Source organism: Panthera onca, chromosome B1 (genome assembly GCF_046562875.1).
Source record: "Panthera onca isolate mPanOnc1 chromosome B1, mPanOnc1 haplotype 2, whole genome shotgun sequence".
NCBI classification, from domain to species: domain Eukaryota; kingdom Metazoa; phylum Chordata; class Mammalia; order Carnivora; family Felidae; genus Panthera; species Panthera onca.
Genome location: NC_138342.1, coordinates 157,745,092 through 157,757,484, shown reverse-complemented (window position 1 = coordinate 157,757,484; position 12,393 = coordinate 157,745,092). Strand labels below are relative to the sequence as shown.

At 34.5% G+C, this 12,393-nt stretch overlaps 1 non-coding gene across 1 annotated transcript; it reads right to left on the bottom strand.

Moving 5' to 3' along the window:
- Window positions 1-9,847: 9,847 nt before the first annotated feature.
- LOC132693385 (U6 spliceosomal RNA) lies at window positions 9,848-9,954 on the bottom strand. Its single transcript, XR_009616771.1, has one exon. It is a non-coding gene; the product is annotated as a U6 spliceosomal RNA (small nuclear RNA).
- Between the last annotated feature and the right edge of the window lie 2,439 nt (window positions 9,955-12,393).

The window sequence follows — 12,393 nt, the reverse complement described above, 5'->3', positions numbered from 1 at the left end:
TGTGAACATTTGTTGGTATGGACAATACTCATGATGAAATATTAAATGAAAATTCAATCCAACAACAGAAGTGTGTACCGATAATTCACACAGAGAGAGCCAAGACTGAATGAGAAAAAGGAGAGAGGGAATGGGGAAGGAGAGGTTGGAAAGAATTCTAGTCAACATTCACTATTTCTGGGAAGTTATATAGGAGTGTCTTTTTTTATCACAAAATTATATTTTCCAAAAAAAGTTTCTTTTTGTATGTTGGAAGAATTCCAATTATTAAATTACTTTAAAAATTTTTACCTTTTATAGTACCCTTACTCCCCTTTTGTTCTTACCTTCCTTTTATTATTTGACTTGTCAGTTTAGAATGATTATCTTTTATTTATTTATTTATTCATTCATTCATTCATTCATTTTAATTTAATTTTTAATTTTTTAAAATTTATATCTGAATTAGTTAGCATATAGTGCGACAACGATTTCAGGAATAATAATTACCCAGACTCGTGTTAAAGAGATTTGCTCCTATATTTTCTTCTAGAAGTGTCATAGTTTTGGGTCTTATATTTAGCTCTTTAATCTATTTTGAGTTAACTTTCGTGAGTGATGTAGTATATGTGTCCAGTTTCATTCCTTTGCATGTGAATATCCAATTTTCCAAGCACCATTTATTAAAGAAACGGTCATTTCTCCATTGAGTATTCTTGACTGCTTTATCATTTTACAGAAGTAAAAATGCCGTTGGAATCTTGGGAGGGATTGTATTGAATCTATAGATGTTTTTCAGTAGTGCTGACATTTTAACAATATTAATTCTTCCAATATATGAACATTGGATACCTTTCCATTTGTTTCTGTCTTCCTTTATCATTGCCTTGTACTTTTCATAGTAGATATCTTTCACCTCTCTAGCTAAATTTGTCCTTAAGTATTTTATTTTTTAATGGTATTATAAATGAGATCATTTTTTTTCTTTTTCAGAAAATTTGTTTAGTCTATAGAAATGGAACAGATTTTTGCATGTTAGTTTTCTATTTTTTTTTATTTTGTTTTTTATTTTTAAAAATTTACATCCAAATTAGTGAGCATATAGTGCAACAATGATTTCAGGAGTAGATTCCATAGTGCCCCTTACCCATTTAGCCCATCCCCTCTCCCACAACCTCTCCAGTAACTCTCAGTCTGTTCTCCATATTTATGAGTCTCTTCTGTTTTGTCCCCCTCCCTGTTTTTATATTCTTTTTGTTTCCCTTCCCTTATGTTCATCTGTTTTGTCTCTTAAAGTCCTCATATGAGTGAAGTCATATGATTTTTGTCTTTCTCTGACTAATTTCACTTAGCATAATACCCTCCAGTAAAATGATTATCTTTTTTTACTACAACCATCAGTGAGTTTACATTATTTTCCCATTTTCACTCCCTTTTTAAAATTAATTTTAAAAGTGGAATTCTTTGTACTTTGTGAGATCATATTTACATGCTCTTCTTTCACCTTTTCCCACATCTTTGATTTAGTCTTACATCTCTAATTAAATATACTGATTGCTCACTGTCCATCCTTTTGCCCCAGATTTCACATTATCTTCTGGTTGGACGAAGACCAACCTGGTAGTTTCCTCCAGAAAGACTCTTAAGAACAGTGTGAGTTATTTCAGGTGTAAATCATTGTCAATGGCCTTGACAGTTGAACAGTAGCTTACTTGGGTAGACCACCCTTGGCTCATACTCCCTTTTACTTGAGTTTCTTAAAAATGCTGTTCTATGAAGCCTTGCTTTGTATGTTGATTTTGAGAAGTCTGATCTTAATAATATTTTCTTACTTTGATCTGTTAGTGTGTAAATCCTGAAAATTTTTGTCTTTAAATTGTAATAGTTTTACTAGGGTGTACCATTTATTTAAAATCAATCTTTCCAGGAACTCACTGGACCCTTCTAATATGTAGATGCAGGTCACTTTTTTTTTTTTTTCAAGAAAGTTTTCTTTGATTAAAGCTTTTTTCCTGATTCTGGTGTATAATTACATATTTTTACATATATAAAATTCAACCCAAAATAAGTTTTAATTTAAATTCCATTTAGTTAACATACATTAGTTTCAGGTGTATAATACAGCGATTCAACAATTCCATACATCACCCAATGCTCATTACAACAAGTGTACTCTTTAATCTCCATTATCTACTTAACCCATCTCCCCAGCCACCTCCCTTCTGGTAACTATCAGTTTATTCTCTATAGTTAAGGGTCTGTTTCTTGGTTTGCCTCTTTCACTTTTTACCCATTGCTCATTTGTTTTGTTTCTTAAATTCTGCATATGAGTGAATCATATGATATTTGTCTTTCTCTGCCAGGCTTAATTTGCTTAGCATAATACTCTTTAGCTCCATCCATGTCATTGCAAATGGCAAAATTTCATTCTTTTTTATGGCTAAGTAATATTACACTATTATATATATAATATATATTATATTATATATATATATATATATATATATATATATATATATATATATATAGACACTTTGGTACTTTGTGGTCCTTGCAACATTTCACTCACAGAATTTCCCTTAGGATTGCTTGTAGGGCTGGTTTAGTGGTGATGAATTCCTTCAGTTTTTGTTTGGGAAGACCTTTATCTCTCCTTCTATTCTGAATGACAGACTTGCTGGATAAAGGATTCTCGGCCGCATATTTTTTCTGTTCATCACATTGAAGATTTCCTGCCATTCCTTTCCCGCCTGCCAAGTTTCAGTTGATAGGTCTGCCACTAGTCTTATGGGTCTCCCTTTGTAAATTAGAGCCTGTTTATCCCTAGCTGCTTTTAGAATTTTCTCTTTATCCTTGTATTTTGCCAGTTTCACTATGATATGTCATGCAGAAGATCGATTCAAGTTACGTCTGAAGGGATTTCTCTTGGATTTCAATGCCTTTTTCCTTCCCCAGATCAGGGCAGTTCTCAGCTATGTTTTGTTCAAGTACACCTTCAGCCCCTTTCTCTCTTCCTCTTCTGGAATTCCTATGATATGGATATTGTTCCGTCTGATTGCTTCACTTAGTTCTTTAAGTTTTCTCCCCTCATACTCCTGGATTTTTTTATCTCTCTTTCTCAGCTTCCTCTTTTTCCATAATCTTATCTTCTAATTCACCTATTCTCTCCTCTCCCTCTTCAATCCATGCTATGGCTGCCTCCATTTTATTTGGCACCTCATTTATAGCATTTTTTTAGCTCCTCATGAATATTTCTTAGTCCCTTGATCTCTGTAGCAATAGATTCTCTGCTGTCCTCTATGCTTTTTTCAAGCCCAGCGATTAATTTTATGACTATTATTCTAAATTCTTGTTCTGTTATATTGCTTAAATAGTTTTTGATTAATTCGTTAGCTGTCGCTACTTCCTGGAGTTTCTTTTGAGGAGAATTTTTCCGTTTTGTCATTTTGGGTAGTCCCTGCAGTGGCTCCCAACTGCAGGGCATCTCCCCTGTGCTGTCTGGAGTAACTTGTGTTGGTGGGCAAGGCTGCAGTCAGACCTGATGTCTGCCCCCAGCCCACTGCTGGGGCCACAGTCAGACTGGTGTGTACCTTATCTTCCCCTCTCCCAGGGGCAGGACTCACTGTGGAGTGGTGTGGCCCCTGTCTGGGCTACTTGCACACTGCCAGGCTTGTGGTGCTGCTTCAATGGGATCTGGCATATTAGCTGGGGTGGATCCGCAAGGTGCACAGGGGCAGGAGGGGCAGGCTTAGCTCACTTTTCCATGGGTGGTCCTCTGCGGGAGGGCCCTGCAGCACTGGGAGGGAGGCAGAGCCAACAGAGAGATGAATCCACAGAAGCAAAGTGTTGGGTGTTTGAGCAGTATAAACAAGTCTGGTGATGTGAACTAGTTCCCTTTGGAATTTCAGCTGGGGGTAGGAGAGGGATATGGCGCTTGCCAGCACCTTTGTTCCCCTATGAGCTGAGCTCTGTCTTCTGGGGCTCAGCAACTCTCCCTCCCAGTGTCCTCTTGCCCTCCCTGCTTTCCAGGAGCAGAGCTGTTGACTTTTAACATTCCAGATGTTAAGTCCCGCTGGCTGTCAGAACTCACGCAGTCTGGCCCCTCCGTTTTTGCAAGGGGCTCTGCCTTGCCCGGTGGGCTGCCCCTCCACTGCCCTGGCTCCCTTCCACCAGTCCGCGTAGCATGCAGCGCCTCTCCACCCTTCCTACCCTTTTCTCTGGGCCTCTTGTTTACGCTTGGCTCTGGAGAGTCTGTTCTGCTAGTCGTCTGGTGGTTTTCTGGGTTATTATATGTAGTTTATGTATACATATATTTTATATATATGTATATTTTATATATATGTATAGTTTATATATAGTTTAACATATATATTAATTGAAATATAACTATATGTATAACTATATGTATATATAGCTATATATATAATCTATTCAGCAATTGGATACTTGGGCTGTTTCCATATTTTGGCTATTGTAGATAATGTTGATATAAACATTGGGGTGCATGTATCTCTTTGAATTAGTATTTTTGTATTCTTTGGGTACATACCTAGTAGTACAGTTGCTGGATCATAGGGTAGTTCTATTCTTAACTTTTTGAAGAACTTCCATACTGTGTTCCACAGTGACTGTACCAGTTTACAGTCTAACAAACAGTGCAAGAGGGTTCACCTTTTTCCACATCCTCACCAACACCTGTTGTTCCTTGTGTTGTTGATTTAGCCATTCTGACAGGTGTGAGGTAATATTGCAGTTTAGATTTGTATTTCCCTGATGATGAGTGATTTTGAGCATTTTTTCATGTATTTGTTGGACATCTGTATGTCTTCTGTGGACAAATATCTATGTCTTCTGCCCACTTTTAATTGGAATATTTGTTTTTTTGGGTGTTGGGAGGAGATAATTGCAAGTAACATATCTGATGAAGGGTTAGTATCCAAAATATATAAAGAATTCATAAAATCCAACACCCCAAAATGCAATCAACCGTTTTAAGTGTAGAGTTTGATGATTTTTGACAATGTACCCACTTGTATAACCCATGTAACAGCCATCACAACCAAGATGTAGGACTTTCTCACAACTCAAGGAAGTTATTTTGTGCCCCGACTTTAGTCAACACCTTCCCCTGAACATACCTGCAACATCCTAATACTCCATTCCTTGGCTGTAAATATGCACTGATTTGATTTCTGTCACTAGAGATTAAATTTTATTTTTCTAGAATTTCATGTAAATGGAATCATACAGTATGAACTGTATTGTGTTTGGCCTCTGTTTTTATCTTGTTTCTGTTTTATCTTGTTTCTCTTCCTCAGTGTGGTTTTAGAATTTATCCATATTTTTACATGTGTTTGTAGTTTCTTCTTATTAATGAGTAGTACTCCATTGTATGTATATATCACAATTTGTTTATGAATTTACACAGTGATACACATTTGTGCTGTTTCACTTTTTAGCTATTAAGACTAAGCCCGAGGGGTGCCTGGGTGGCTCAGCCCATTAAGTGTCTGACTTCAGCTCAGGTCATGATCTCACAGTTCCTGAGTTCGAGACCCATGTCAGGCTCTTTGCTGACAGCTCAGAGCCTGGAGACTGCTTTGGATTCTGTGTCTCCCTCTTTCTCTGCCCTCCCCTGCTTGCACTCTGTCTCTCTCTCTCTCTCTTTCAAAAATAAATAAACCTTAAAAAATTTAAATTTTTTTAAGCCTTCTATGAACACTTGTGCACAATTCTTTGTGTGAACATAGGCTTTTCTTTCTCTTGTGTGAAATAGGAGTGGAATTGCTAGATCCTGCAAGTGTAAGTGCACATTTAATTTTATAAGAAACTGCCAAACTGTTCTGCAAAGTTCTTGAACCATTTTTCATTACTACCAACAGTGTATAAGTATTCTGGGTGCTCTTTTTCCTTGCCAGTGCTTTGTCTTTTCAGTGTTTTGTTATTCATTTGTTTTTTGCTTTAGCTATTCTAGTGAGTCTGTAGTGGTATCTAATTGTTTCAATTAGCATTTCCCTGATGACTAATGCTGTTCAACAACTTTTCATGTAATTATTGGCCACTTGTATAGCTTGTTTGTGAGGTTTCTGTTCAAATCTTTTGCCAGCTTTGGGGAGCTGTTTGTCTTCATGTTATTGAGTTGTAATTTTTTTAATATTTTCTGCATACAACTCCTGTATCATATATATGTGTTACGAATATTTTTCTCTCAGTCTGTGCAACCTATTAATTACCTTTAGAAGATTGGGCATTTAAAATTTGATGAAATCCACTTTATCTTTTTTTTTTTTATTTTCTTTTATGTTCCCTGTTTCCTAGGTCCTAAGGAACCCGAGTCTTGCCTTGTCCAAGATCATAAGGTTGTTTTCTATGCTTTCTTCTATAATTTGTATAGTTTTAATTTTTATAATAGGTCTGTGCATTATTGAGACATTATTTTGAATTAGTTTTGTGTATGATGTGAAGTAAACCTTGATGTCTGCTTTTTAAATGGATGGATATCCATTCATGCAAGCACCATTGGCTGAAAAATTAATCTTTTCCCTCATGGAATTACCTCTGTGCCTTTGTCAGAAACCAATTGGTCATAAATGTGTAGGCCTGCTTCTGAATCCTCTTTTTTGTTCCATTGATGTAAATATCCTTTTTTTTTCCTTTAGGGTAAAACCTTACTCTTTTTTACTTTGCTTTAGTGTAAGTCTCAAAGTCGAGTGAAGTTCACCAATCAGCTGCTACTTCTCATCTAGTGAGTTTTAACTTTCTGTTACTGTATTTTTCAGTTATATAATATGTATTTTGATAAATTTTTTGTATTTCTCTATTGATATTCCTTATCTGTTCACTCACCTTCATCATCTTTCCTCTAGTTCTTTGTATATTTTTCTTTTAACTCTTTGAATATACTTATAATTGACGCCTCGAAGTCTTTGTGTGCTATATTGAAGAGCTGCTTCTGCCCAGATTATGTTTTAATTGACTGTCCTTTTTTTCTGGGTATGAGTCACATTTTTCTTAATTTTTTTTCATGTCTCACAATTTTTCTTTGATAAGTGGATAATGTAGATGATATGTTATAGTGACTATGAATTCTGTCGGGTTCTTCTGAGGAATGTTGGCTTTTTATTTTAACAGTTAACTTACCTGGGTTCAAATTAAAAAAAATGGCTCCCTCACATGTGAAAAAGTTGATATCTTAGTTTTTCTCTTATAAGTTCCATCTGGCGATCTCGTGTGTGTGTCTCCATAATTTGTGGTCAGCAAAGATATTAGGCAAATTTTAATGTCAGCCTCCTCAACTCAGTTGTGACAATAGGACCCTTCTAGAAACACCCCAATTCAGGGATAATCATAAGGTTCACCTCATTTGCTTTACTCCTTACACAGATTACACTCCTTCAGTATATGAATTGTGAAAACATTGTCATTTATTCTCTCCAGTTTTCTCGTTGTTAAGACTGGAATGTAAGTCTAGGTCTTGTTCACCCATTGGGGCCAAAAGTAAAACTCTCTGGACTACAGTTTTATACACAAGTTCTAATACATTGTTTGACAATCTTCTTTATGGATTCTATTTATTTTTATATTAGATCTTCTCTGCCTATATTCTATTTTAATAATTTTCTTTCTTTTTTTCTTTATTTCATTTATTTGTTAATCTTCTTTATGGATTCTATTTATTTTTATATTAGATCTTCTCTGCCTATATTCCATTTTAATAATTTTCTTTCTTTTTTTCTTTATTTCATTTATTTGTTAATCTGTCTGTATTCACTTATTTTCATTTCAAAACAAATTCTCATTAGTTTTTACCTTGTTCCTCATTTATGACTTTTTCTTTAATTTTCTTGTTGGTTTCAATCAACTCATTTCTTTTCTTGCTGATTTGTCTATTTTGTTCCTAAAATGTGAATTTGTTGTATAAGCATTATCTTCAAACACTTATTTTAGGGTATTTTATTCAGTTTGAGTGTTGTCTTATAACTCTAATTTCTGCTTCATGATTTGTTCTTTTGGAGGAATTTTCCTTAGATATACTGTCGTCATTTTCTGTTTTTATCTTATAGTAGCTTTACATGGAAATATCCCAATTTTATTTTACCCATTTTATAAACAGTGTTCCTATTTCTAAAGCACACTTTTCTGTTTAATAAAGTTACTTTTTATATTAATTTTTAAATTTAAAAATTTTTAATTTGAGCATAATTGACAATGTTATATTAGTTTCAGGTGTGCAATACAGTGATTCACCTTTTCCATATGTAATGCTATGCTCACCACAAGTGTAACTACCATCTGTCCACATACAATGCTATTATAATATTATTGACCATATTCTCTATGCTGTGCCTTTTAGTCCCATGACTTATTCATTCCATAACTGGAAGCCTATAGCTACCACTCCCCTTTACCCATTTTATCCATCCCCTATACCCCTTCCCTCCAGCAACCATCAGTTTGCTCTCTGTTATTTATAGGTCTGATTCTACTTTTTGTTTATTCATTCATTGTTTAGATTCCACTTATGAGGAAAATCATATGGCATTTGTCTTTCTCAGTCTGACTTATTCCAGTTAGCATAAAATGCTCTAGGTCCATCCATGGTGTCACAAATGGCAAGTCCTCTTGTTCTTTATGGTGGTGTAATATTCCATCATGTATATATATCACAAGATAGTTCTTATTCATTCATCTATTAATGGACACTTAGATTGCTTCCTTATCTTGACTATTGTAAACATTGCTGGAATAAACATACATACATCTTTTGGAATTACTGTTTTCATTTTTCTTTATAAATACCCTCTAGTGGAATTACTGGATCATGAGACATTGTTACTTTTAATTTTTTGAGGAGTCTCTGTACTGTTTTCCACAGTGGTTGCACCAATTTACATTCCCACCAACAGTGCATGGGTGTTCACTTTCCTTCTTATCCTCTTCAACACTTGTTATTTCTTGACTCTTTGATACTAGCCATTCTGGCTGGTGTGAGGTGATATTTCATTGTAGTTCTAATTTGCATTTCCCTGATGATTACTGATGTTGAGCATCTTTTCATGTGTCTGTTGGCTATATGTTTTCTTTGGCAAAAAGGTGTATTCAGGTCCTCTGCCCATTTTTAAACTGTATCGTTTGTGGTTTTGGTGTTGAATTATATAAGTTCTTTATATATTTTGGATATTAACCCATCACTGGTTATATCATTTGTAAACATCTCCTCCCATTTTATAGGTTGCCTTTTTGTTTTGTTGGTGGTTTCCTAAACTGTACAGAAGCTTTTTAATTTGATGTAGTTCCAATAATTTACTTTTGTTTTTGGTTCTTTTCCTGAGTAGACATATCTAGAAACATGTTTCTATGGCTAATGTCAGAGAAATTAGTGCCTGTGTTCTCTTCTAAAATTTTTATGGTTTCAAGTCTTTCATTTAGGTCTTGAGCCCATTTTGAGTTTATTTTGGCTTATGGTGTTAGTAAGTGGTTCAGTTTCATTCTTTTGCTGTTCAGTTGTCCCAGCATCATTTATTACAGAAATTGTCTTGTTGCTATTATATATTCTTGTCTCCTTTGTCACAGATTGACTGTGTAAGTGTGGGTTTATTTCTGGGCTTTCTGTTCTTTTCCACTCATCTATGTATCTATTTTTGTGCCAGTACCATACTGTTTTGACTACTGCAGCTTGGTAGTGTATCTTGAAATCTGGAATTGTGATAACTTCATCTTTGCTGTTCTTTCTCAAAATTGCTTTGGTTAGAAATCCATACAAATCTTAGTAGTATTTGTTTTAGTTCTGTGAAAAATTCTGTTGGTATTTTGATAAGGATTGCATTGAATGTGTATATTACTTTGGGTAGACTTTTTTTTTTTTTTTTTAAATATGGAACGCTTCACGAATTTGCGTGTCATCCTTGTGCAGGGGCCATGCTAATCTTCTCTGTATCGTTCCAATTTTAGTATATGTGCTGCCGAGGCGAGCACTGGGTAGACATTTTAACAATATTAATTCTCCCAGTCCACAAGCATGGAATATCTTTACATTTGTTTGTGCCATCTTTCTTTCATCAGTGTTTTATATTTTGCAGAGTATAGCTCTTTTACCTCCTTCATTAAATTTATTCAGAGGTATTTTATTATTTTTGTGTAATTGTAAATGGAGCTGTTTTCTTAATTTCTCTTTCTGCTACTTCATCATTAGTATATAGAAATGCTATCAATTTCTGGCTATTAATTTTGTATCCTGCAAATGTACTGAATTCATTTATTACTTCTCATAGTTTTTTGGTGGAGTTTTTAGGGTTTTCTAAGTGTAGTATCTTGTCATCTGTACAAAGTGACAGTTTAATTTCTTTACCAATATGGATGCCTTATTTCTTTTTCTTGTCTGATTGTTGTTACTAGGATAAAGTTACTTTTTAAAAATGGATATATTTTATGTTGGTGGTGGTGGAAGGAAAGGACTCATGTCTTTTTTTTTTTTTTTTTTTTTTTTTTTAATTTCAAGAGCTCTATTTGTTTCTCTTAATTCCTTCTTTGGCTTCACTACCAGTTTAAATGGATGTCTTCTCCATTCTACTTACCTGCCTCTCCCCACCGAAATGTTCTTTGTCCAAGGCTTCCACCTCAGGACCTATGTATTTTCATATCTTTTACTATATCTAGGACTTTCACCCATCATGTTTCAGATCTGTGTTCAGTGTTGGATTTTTCTGTGGTAATTTTAGGTTTGCTTTGTCCATGCCCATGCCCCCTTTTCTCTTTTCCTGTTTTCTATGCAGTTTCTTCAGACTTAGCCCTTTTCTCCAGACACAATCTCTTGAGGTGATAGTCAGAAGTTTAATAGTAGCTGTGTTGGTATTTAATAATGATTTCTCTATATACAGATAATTTAAAGCTCATAGTATTCTCCCAGCTTCAGGGTGGTTTTATCTGCACTTCATTTGTGTCTCTGCTACTTTGCAGACTTTGTGGACCTATTCTGATTCTGATAACCATCTTTAAACTATGGTCAACTGCACTCTCTATTTCCCATGCGATTCTGCAATTTTCTACAAGAAATATTTATACATTTCATAATAAAGGATTAATCAAATAGTTTCCCCAAGTTTCAGCAAGGCACGTTACATTTTTTTCAAGTCATTGTAACTTTGGGAATGAGATAACTAAATAATCCTAGCTGACAATACAGTAAGGTAAATGTGAAACCTTTTAAATAACCACACTTAAAAAATGTAGATCTTAAGGATCATGTCAATTATGAGAGAAAGCTAGAGATCAAAAGGTTATGTTACTGGTCCTGTTCCGTCTGATGTTTTAATCAATAACTTAGATAAGGGTTTAAAGGCATTTGTTTCAGATATTGTAATGACATATCTTGAAAAAGATACCAATACTTTTGATTACAGAAATAACATTTAAAAAGAATCCTAAGAGGATAGAAAATGGATTAAAGCCCACCAAACTAAGTTAGCACAGTGTTTTTTTGATTATTTTAGATAAGAGAAAAAAATCAATTGTATGAATTTAACACGTGATGAACTTGGTTTGTCAGGAATTCATATGAAAAAGACCTGACATTTCTAAATAATTATGAACATAATATAAATCAACAATATGATTAATCTGCACAAAAAAAGACCAAAACAATGTTAAGTTTTGCTATTAGGCTGTTGTGGGAGAAGCGGCTATAAAGTACATTTTAGTATGGATTTTGCCAGAATACCCAAAGATTTTGAAGTCATGGCATTTAAAAAATAATATGATAAGTTTGGTTTGGGGAGGAAATTGCTTATGATATCTGCGAGAGGATAGTTAAGTGCAGTGGAAGCTCTAGAAGATGATCCTAGGACTATGGTTAGAGATGATTGGGATAAGAAGACATTTCTAAATATTAAATAAACTCAATCATGATAAGTAAGCACTTTCCTGTGAATTCTGTAAGCTCCAATCACTATAGATTATTAAGCAATGTCTGCTTATATTTTGTGTATATGCTTTGTTTCGGAGGTTGCACAGAGATGCTTTCTAAGATCTTTGTCAACTTTAAAAGTTAAGTCTATGATACTGTGCTTACATAAAACAGAAAACAAAATAAAAGTACTTTGAAGTCTATATATGACTACAGAGATAAAATTGGTAAGGAACTCCTTCCTCTCCACTTGCACAGGAAGCTACAGTCAGATTTATTAGACATGTTGAGAAAAACAATCATAAAATCAGTTTTAGTTTGGATTTGATCTGCAAGTTGCTGCATATAGGAGACCATAGTGAGATAAAATGCCAGCCCTTCCATTCAGCGTAATGTATATTAGAATTCTGAGGAGACACAATATATGACAGTGTAGGCCTGGTTAGAACAAGGATGTCATGTCTGGGTCTACAAATTACTTGTAGAAGTATTCTCTACACTTTCTACACAGT